The 9,756-nt window shown below is 44.0% G+C and overlaps 1 long non-coding RNA gene across 1 annotated transcript in view; it reads left to right on the top strand.

Moving 5' to 3' along the window:
• The window catches only part of LOC141092037 (uncharacterized), a 223,397-nt gene that overhangs the window by 144,924 nt on the left and 68,717 nt on the right, over positions 1–9,756 (top strand). The window lies entirely within an intron of this gene.

Below are 9,756 nucleotides of genomic sequence, written 5' to 3'. Positions count from 1 at the left end.
TAGATGTGGCCGGAAAAGAAAAATTGACAAGAGATTTCAACACAAGATTGTGCGGATGTTGGATAAAGAACCTCCACTAACATCCAAACAAGTTCAAGCTGCCCTGCAGTCCGAGGGTACAACGTTGTCAACCCGTACCATCCGTCGGCATCTGAATGAAAAGGGACTGTATGGTAGGAGACCCAGGAAGACTCCACTTCTTACCCCGAGACATAAAAAAGCCAGGCTGGAGTTTGCCAAAACTTACCTGAAAAAGCCTAAAACATTTTGGAAGAATGTTCTCTGGTCAGATGAGACAAAAGTAGAGCTTTTAGGGCAAAAGCATCAACATAGAGTTTACAGGAGAAAAAAGAGGCATTCAAAGAAAAGTACACGGTCCCTACTGTCAAACATGGCAGAGGTTCCCTGATGTTTTGGGGTTGCTTTGCTGCCTCTGGCACTGGACTGCTTGACCATGTGCATGGCATTATGAAGTCAGAAGACTACCAACAAATTTTGCAGCATAATTTAGAGCCCAGTGTGAGAAAGCTGGGTCTCCCTCAGAGGTCATGGGTCTTCCAGCAGGACAATAACCCAAAACACACTTCAAAAAGCACTAGAAAATGGTTTGAGAGAAAGCACTGGAGACTTCTAAGGTGGCAAGCAATGAGTCCAGACCTGAATCCCATAGAACACCTGTGGAGAGATCTAAAAATGGCAGTTTGGAGAAGGCACCCTTCAAATATCAGGGACCTGGAGTAGTTTGCCAAAGAAGAATGGTCTAAAATTCCAGCAGAGCATTGTAAGAAACTCATTGATGGTTACCGGAAGAGGTTGGTCGCAGTTATTTTGGCTAAAGGTTGTGCAATCAAGTATTAGGCTGCGGGTGTCAATACTTTTGTCCGGCCCATTTTTGGAGTTTTGTGTGAAATGATCAATGTTTTGCTTTTTGCTTCATTCTCTTTTGTGTTTTTTCATTTAAGACAAATTAAATGAAGATAATAATACCAAAGAATTTGTGTTTGCAATCATTTTCAGGAAGAAACTGAATATTATCTGACAGAATTGCAGGGGTGTCAATACTTTTGGCCATGACTGTATATATATATATTTCATAGGCACATCTTCTTGACCACAACAGGTTACACTGCCCATAGCAACCAATCACTAAGCATCTTTCATTTCACCAGAGCTGTTTAAAAGATGAAAGCTGAGCTGTGATTGGTTAACAATTATAATAATTTTATTTATATAGCGCCGACATATTCCGCAGCACTTTACATTTCAGAGGGGACTTGTACAGACGATAGACATTACAGCATAACAATAATCACATAGATCATAACAGATACCAAGAGAAATGAGGGCCCTGCTCACAAGCTTACAATCGATGAGGAAAAAAGGGAGACACGAAAGGTGGGTGGTAACAGTTGCCTTCATTGTTCAGACCAGCTATAGTGTTGAGTATGTAACAGTACGGACACAGAGGGATAATAGATGCATAAAGCATGTGGGAACATGATGCGGGGAACCTGGTTATGGTAAAACTTTTGACTGGGCCACCCAGGGATAGTTAGGTTAATGTGTTGAGGCGGTAGGTCAGTCTGAATAAATGTGTTTTTAGGGCACGCTTAAAATTGTAAGGATTGGGGAATAATCGTATTGACCTGGGTAGTGCATTCTAAAGAATTGGCGCAGTACGTGTAAAGTCTGGGACATGGGAGTGGGAGGTTCTGATTATTGAGGATGCTAACCTCAGGTCATCAGCAGAACGGAGGGCATGGGTAGGGTGCTAGACTGAGATGAGGGAGGAGATATAGGCTGGTGCTGAGCTGTGGAGTGCTTTGTGGGTGAGGGTAATAAGTTCGTACTGGATTCTGGAGTGGATGGGTAACCAGTGTAAAGACTGGCACAAGGTAGAGGCATCGGTGTAACGATTGGTGAGGAATATGATCCTGGCTGCAGCATTTAAGACAGATTGGAGGGGGAGAGTTTGGTAAGAAGGAGACCGATTAGTAGAGAGTTACAATAGTCCAGACGAGAATGAATAAGAGAAACAGTAAGAGTTTTTGCAGAATCAAAAGTAAGAAAAGATCGAATTCTGGAAATATTTTTGAGATGCAGATAACAAGAGCGAGCCAGTGATTAAATGTGGGGGGTGAATGAAAGCTCGGAGTCAAGTATGACCCCAAGACAGCGGGCATGTTGCTGGGGAGTAATAGTGGAACCACACACCGAAATGGCAATGTCGGCATAGGTACATTAGTAGAGGGAGGAAACAAAGGAGTTCGGTCTTTGACAGGTGTAGTTTCAGATATAGTGAGGGCATGATGTTAGAGACAGCGTTTAGACAATCACTGGTGTTTTCTAAAAAGGCAGACGTGATGTCAGGAGAAGAAGTGTATAATTGGGTGTCATCAGCATAGAGATGGTACTGGAAACCAAATCTACTGATTGTTTGACCAATAAGGGCAGTATACAAGGAGAATAGAAGGGGGCCTAGAACGGATCCTTGAGGAACCCGAACAGTAAGTGGAAGATGAGAGGAGGAGGAGCCAGCAAAAGATACAGTGAAGGAGCGGTCAGAGAGATAGGAGGAGAACCAGGAGAGAATGGTGTACTTGAGGCCGATGGAGCGGAGCATAGTGAGGAGGAGCTGATGATCCACAGTGTTGAATGCTGCAGAGAGATCCAGGAGAATTAGCATGGAGTAGTGACCATTAGATTTAGCTGTTAGTAGATCATTAGAGACTTTTGTGAGAGCAGTTTCAGTAGAGTGTAAAGAGTGGAAACCGGATTGTAGAGGATCAAGAAGAGAGTTATCAGAGAGATAGCAAATAAGATGGAATGGACCAGGCATTCCAGGAGTTTAGAGATGAAGGGAAGATTAGAGACAGGTCTATAGTTAGCGGCACAGTTTTGGTCGAGGGATGGTTTTTTAAGTAGTGGATGTATGATGGCGTGCTTAAATGAGGAGGGAAAGATGCCAGAAGAGAGAGAGAGGTTAAATATTTTTGTTAGGTGGGCGGTGACAGCAGGGGAAAGGGACTGGAGGAGATATGACGGAACTGGGTCACTGGTGCAAGTGGTCGGGTGAGAAGATGCAAGGAGCCTGCTTACTTCTTCTTCTGTGACTGGTTCAAAATCAGAAAGTGAGCTAGCTGCACTGGGGGAGGAAGGAAGATGCATGGTATGAGGTGATTGGGAGATAATTTCCTGTCGGATATGGTCAATTTTTTCTTTGAAGTAATTGGCCAGATCATCGGCTCAAAGATCCGTGGTTGGGGCCTGCACTATTGGGTTGAGTAGGGAATGAAAAGTATCAAAGAGACGTTTAGGGTTCTTTGACAGTGAGGTAATGAGGGTGTTGAAATAGGTTTGTTTGGAGAGGTGAAGGGCAGTGTTGTATGTTCCAAGCATAAACTTATAATGGATGAAATCTTGGTGTAGGTTGGATTTTCTCCACAGACATTTGGCGCACCTGGAGCACCGCTGCAGGAAACGTGTTTGCAGGGTGTGCCAGGGTTGTCACCATCTGTGTCGTGTTGTTCTATGTATAGGAGGTGAAATTTCATCCAGGGCACTTTGCACTGAAGCATTACAATGAAACACTTCAGTGCAGAGTCAGGACATGAGAGGTGGGAGATTGGGGCCAATGATGACTGTAAGTTCTTCATGAGTTTCTGAGTGTTGATGGCCTGTATATTTCTATAAGTATGGAAAGTGGGGGTGACCTGAGCGTGGTGGCAATTCTTGATAGAGAATGAGAGAAGGTTGTGGTCAAAGAGCGGGAGAGGGGAGTTTGTGAAATCATCCACTGAGCAAAGCCGAGTGAAGACCAAGTCGAGGGAGTTTCCGTCTTCATGCATTGGAGAGTTTATAAGCTGCGAAAGGCCGAACGAGGAGGTTAAAGATAAAAGGTTAGTAGTAGATGGGGAGAGGGGAAGAGTGATGGGGATGTTGAAATCACCCATGATGAGGGTGGGGATGTCACAGGAGAGAAAATGTGGAAGCCAGGTGGCAACGTGATCCAGGCACTGATGGGAGGGGACGGGAGGACGATACACCACCGCCACTCGCATGGAGAAGGGGGTGTAGAGTCTGACGGCATGGACCTCAAAAGAAGGTAAGACAAGTGAGGATACTTGAGGGATAACCTGAAAGGTATATTTTGGTGATAGGAGCAGACCAATGCCTCCACCTGCTCTATTGTCTGCTCTTGGGGTATGTGAAAAGTGTAGCCCCCCCATATGAAAGAGCAGCAGCAGCGGTGGTGTCTGACTGCTGGATCCAGGTTTCAGCAAGAGCCAGAAGGTTAAGAGAATCAGAAAAGAAGAAGTCATGGATGAAGGAGAGTTTATTACATACTGAGCGAGAATTCCAAAGGGCACAATTAAATGAGACAGAAGGCACGCAAGGAAAATTAATAAGATTAGAGAGGTTTCTGAGTGTAGCAGTTGGTGGGCTTGAATTGCTATAACATGGGGGACCAGGGTTGGGAGCGATGTCTCCTGCAACTAGGAGAAAGAGGATAGAAAGAGTGAGCAAATGGTTAAGTGACTTGTGGGAGCGTCTCTTATGTTGAATGGTGGAACTGGATGGATCTGTGCAATTTAGCAATGTGAAAAGAGTGCTATACATAAGAGAGGAAAGAACTGAGGGGCCGATATGGATGGGGTGTAACGAGTTAATGCAAGGGCTGTGGTTGTGAGTGATTGCTGCAGCAATGAGACAAATTAGACAAATGCATTGGTTGCTATGAGCTGCAGTTTTCCTTGTAGACAGTTGTGGTAACTGTGGCCTATTACTCTTATTATTTCTATGGTGTTATCGTTAGAGTTGAGCGATACCGTCCGATACTTCAAAGTATCAGATCGGAATGGATCGGCCGATCTTAAAAAAAAAGTATCGGTATCACCGATTCCGATACCGGAAGTCCCATTCAAGTCTATGGGACTTCCGGTATCGGAATAAGAAAAATCCTGTTTTTCCCTTGTACAGCCTCTCTGGGGTCTGTACGGGCCTTTCGGGGGGCTGTGCCGGCCTGCCAGGGGGTCTGTGCCGGCCTGCCGGGGGGCTGTGCAGGCTCCGGTGGTCTGTGCCGGCCTGCCGGGGGGGCTGTGCCGGCCTGCCGGGGGGGCTGTGCCGGCCTGCCAGGGGGGCTGTGCCGGCCTGCCAGGGGGGCTGTGCCGGCCTGCCAGGGGGGCTGTGCCGGCCTGCCAGGGGGGCTGTGCCGGCCTGCCAGGGGGGCTGTGCCGGCCTGCCAGGGGGGCTGTGCCGGCCTGCCAGGGGGGCTGTGCCGGCCTGCCAGGGGGGCTGTGCCGGCCTGCCAGGGGGGCTGTGCCGGCCTGCCAGGGGGGCTGTGCAGGCTCCGGGGGTCTGTGCAGGCATCGTCCGATGGGACTACAAGTCCCATCGGGCGATGCCTGCTACCATGACAGTGATTGACACATTAGCCAATGATGGGACAGTAGTAGTCCCATCATCCGGCTAATGTGTTGAATGTAAAAAAAAAAAATTACATGCTACATACATACAACATGCATACTACATACATGCTACATTCATACTACATGCAACATACATACTACATGCATACTACATACATGCTACATTCATACTACATATATACTACATGCTACATACATACTACATATATGCTACATACATACTACATGCTACATACATACTACATATATACTACATGCATGCTACATACACACTACATGCTACATACATACCACATATATACTACATACATACTACATACAATACATACATAGACATACAGTACATATAACAGAGTAACATACTTACCAATACTTGTCACATTGTTCCCCGAAGCCATTGTCTTTTTCGGAATAAATATTAACATAACAAACCACAAAAATACTCACCCACGATCCGAAGCAGTCCACGAGTGTGTCCCACGACGATCTTGGGTAGAGAACTGCAGCATCAGCTGTTGCTGCCGTTCTCTACGGGCTGCAGGAATCCAATGACGGAAGGTAGGTATCCTTCCGCACTGTATTCCTCCGCCACTTAAAAAAAAAAAAGTCCCTAGTCTCACTTTATGCCATTGCTGTGTGGGAAATTCCCACGCAGCAATGGCATAAAGTGAGACTAGGGACTTTTTTTTTTTTTTAAGTGGCGGAGGAATACAGTGCGGAAGGATACCTACCTTCCGTCATTGGATTCCTGCAGCCCGTAGAGAACGGCAGCAACAGCTGATGCTGCAGTTCTCTACCCAAGATCGTCGTGGGACACACTCGTGGACTGCTTCGGATCGTGGGTGAGTATTTTTGTGGTTTGTTATGTTAATATTTATTCCGAAAAAGACAATGGCTTCGGGGAACAATGTGACAAGTATTGGTAAGTATGTTACATGTACTGTATGTATTGTATGAATGTATTGTATGTAGTATGTATGTAGTATATATGTGGTATGTATGTAGCATGTAGTATGTATGTAGCATGCATGTAGCATGTATGTAGCATGCATGTAGTATATATGTAGTATGTATGTAGCATGCATGTAGTATATATGTAGTATGTATGTAGCATGTATGTAGTATGTAGCATGTATGTAGTATGTATGTAGTATATATGTAGTATGTATGTAGCATGTAGCATGTATGTAGCATGCATGTAGTATATATGTAGTATGTATGTAGCATGCATGTAGTATGTATGTAGTATGTATGTAGTATATATGTAGCATGTAGTATGTATGTAGCATGCATGTAGTATATATGTAGCATGTAGTATGTATGTAGCATGCATGTAGTATGTATGTAGTATGTATGTAGTATATATGTAGTATATATGTAGCATGTAGTATGTATGTAGCATGTAGTATGTATGTAGCATGCATGTAGTATATATGTAGTATGTATGTAGCATGCATGTAGCATGTATGTAGCATGTATGTAGCATGTATGTAGCATGTATGTAGTATGTATGTAGTATGTATGTAGTATGTATGTAGTATGTATGTAGTATGTAGTATGCATGTAGTATATATGTAGTATATATGTATCATGTAGTATGTATGTAGCATGCATGTAGTATATATGTAGTATGTATGTAGCATGTATGTAGCATGTATGTAGCATGCATGTAGCATGCATGTAGCATGCATGTAGTATGTATGTCGTATGTATGTCGTATATATGTAGTATGTATGTAGTATGTATGTGGTATGTATGTAGTATGTATGTAGTATGTATGTAGTATGTATGTAGCATGTAGTATGTATGTAGTATTTTTTTTTTTTTTAACATTTAACACATTAGCCGGATGATGGGACTACTACTGTCCCATCATTGGCTAATGTGTCAATCACTGTCATGGTAGCAGGCATCGCCAGATGGGACTTGTAGTCCCATCGGACGATGCTTGCACAGACCCCCGGACATCAGCACAGCCCCCCGGCAGGCCGGCACAGCCCCCCGGCAGGCCGGCACAGACCCCCACAGGGTGCACAGACCACCGGCAGGCCGGCACAGACCCCCACAGGGTGCACAGACCACCGGCAGGCCGGCACAGCCCCCCGGCAGGCCGGTACAGACCCCGGGCAGTCCACACAGCCCCCCGGCAGGCCGGCACAGCCCCCCGGCAGGCCGGCAGAGACCCCCGGCAGGCCCGAAATGACGGCGCATCATGATGCGCACACACCGCGCATCATGATGACGTCAGGCTGTCAATCAACTTTGAACTTCCGATTCCGATGCCGACTTCCGATATTGAAAAAATATCGGAAGCCGGTATCGGAATTCCGATACAGCAAGTATCGGCCGATACCCGATACTTGCGGTATCGGAATGCTCAACACTAGTTATCGTCCTTCTGTAAGGCTGGAAATAACACAATTTATTACCGTGCTGACACAGATCATCCTCTGACACATAATGCAGAGGGAGCCCAGAATCAGGAACTTCTCTTTGTCTGGCATGAAGCATCTCATTAACTTAAAAAAATTCAAACACAGATTAACCACTTTGTGCCAGCTGATGACATCTCGGTTACCAGAGCTGAGAAACTTCCTGTCATGCGCAATGCATGTCAGGAAGTCTCTCAGGTCAGTGTGCACAGAGTACAGCACTGACAGCTTCTATAGCATGCAGATGCTGCTTTATCTGCATGCTATAGAAGCGATCAGCCTGCAAAAAATGAGTGTCCCATAGAGGGACTAGTGTAAAAAGTAAGAATAAAGTAAAAAAAAAATTAAAATAATTGTAAAAATATTTTTTTTAAAATAATAAAAAACAATCTTCATTTTATTAATAATAAATATTTGAATGAAAAAAAATGAAACATTAAAAGTACACATATTTGGTATCGCCACATCCATAACGACCCGACCTATAGAACTGTCCCACTAGTTAACCCCTTTAGTGAACACCAAAAAAAAAAGGCAAAAAAGCACCACCACCATACCACCGAACAAAAAGTGGAATAACTCGATCAAAAAGACAGATATAAATAAACATGATACCGCTGAAAGCGTGTCTTTTCCCCAAAAAAACAAACTGCCATACAGTGTCATCAGCAAAAAAATAAAAAAGTTATAGCTCTCAGAATAAAGCAATGCAAAAACAATTATTTTTTATATAAAATACTTTTTATTGTATAAAAGCACCAAAACATAAAAAAGATCGTACTGACCTGAATAATAAAAATGCTTAATCAATTTTACCACACGCAGATTGGTATAAACGCCCCCCCCAAAAGAAATTCATGAATTGCTGGTTTTAGTTCATTCTGCCTCCCAAAAATGTCATGTGCCCGAAAATGGTACCAATAAAAACATCAACTCGTCCCGCAAGAAACAAGCCCCCATACAGCTCCATTTCCGGAAAAATAAAAAAGTTATAGCTCCCAGAATAAAGCGATGCAAAAGTAATTATTTTTTATATAAAATAGTTTTTATTGTATAAAAGCGCCAAAACATAAAAAAATATAAATGAGGTATCGCTGTAATCATACTAACCCAAAAAATAAAACTGCTTTATCAATTTTACCACATGTGGAACGGTATAAACGCCCCCCCCCCCCCCCCGAAGACATTCATGAATTGCTGGTTTTGGTAATTTTGTCTCCCAAAAATCTGAATAAAAAGCTATCAAAAAATGTCATGTGTCCTAAAATGGTACCAATAAAAACATCAACTCGACCTGCGAAAAACAAGACCTCCCATGACTCTGTGGACCAAAATATGGAAAAATTATAGCTCTCAAACTATGGTGATGCAAAAACTATTTTTTGCAATAAAAAGCATCTGCCATTTGCCGAAACAGTGGTTTACCCCCACATATGGGGTATCAGCGAACTCAGGACAAATTGTACAACAACATTTGGGGTCCAATTTCTCCTGTTACCCTTAGGAAAATAAAAAATTGGGGGTGAAAATATCATTTTTGTGGAAAACATTTATTTTTACGGCTCTACTTTATAAACTTCTATGAAGTTTAAGGGGGTCTAATTTCCAAAATGGTGTCAATTGTGGGGGGTTTCCACTGTTTAGGCACATCAGAGGCTCTACAAACGCAACAGGCGTCCGATCTCGATTAGAGCCAATTTTAGGCTGGTTTCACATTAGCGCTTTTTAAGCGCACGCACGGCCGGGGGTAGCTCCGCCCCCGAGCCGGCTCTCTGCCCGGCGTGCCCGCCCCTTGCTTGTAGCGCCACCTCCTAGCGCACAGCGGCTCCTGCGATCGGCGCACCCTATCTTTAGCATAGGGTAAATGAAAATTGTGGAGTACATTATGTGCATGG

This window comes from Dendrobates tinctorius, unplaced genomic scaffold (genome assembly GCF_039654945.1).
Source record: "Dendrobates tinctorius isolate UK_male_01 unplaced genomic scaffold, ASM3965494v1 ptg000057l, whole genome shotgun sequence".
NCBI classification, from domain to species: domain Eukaryota; kingdom Metazoa; phylum Chordata; class Amphibia; order Anura; family Dendrobatidae; genus Dendrobates; species Dendrobates tinctorius.
This window is presented reverse-complemented; position numbering and strand designations above follow the sequence as displayed.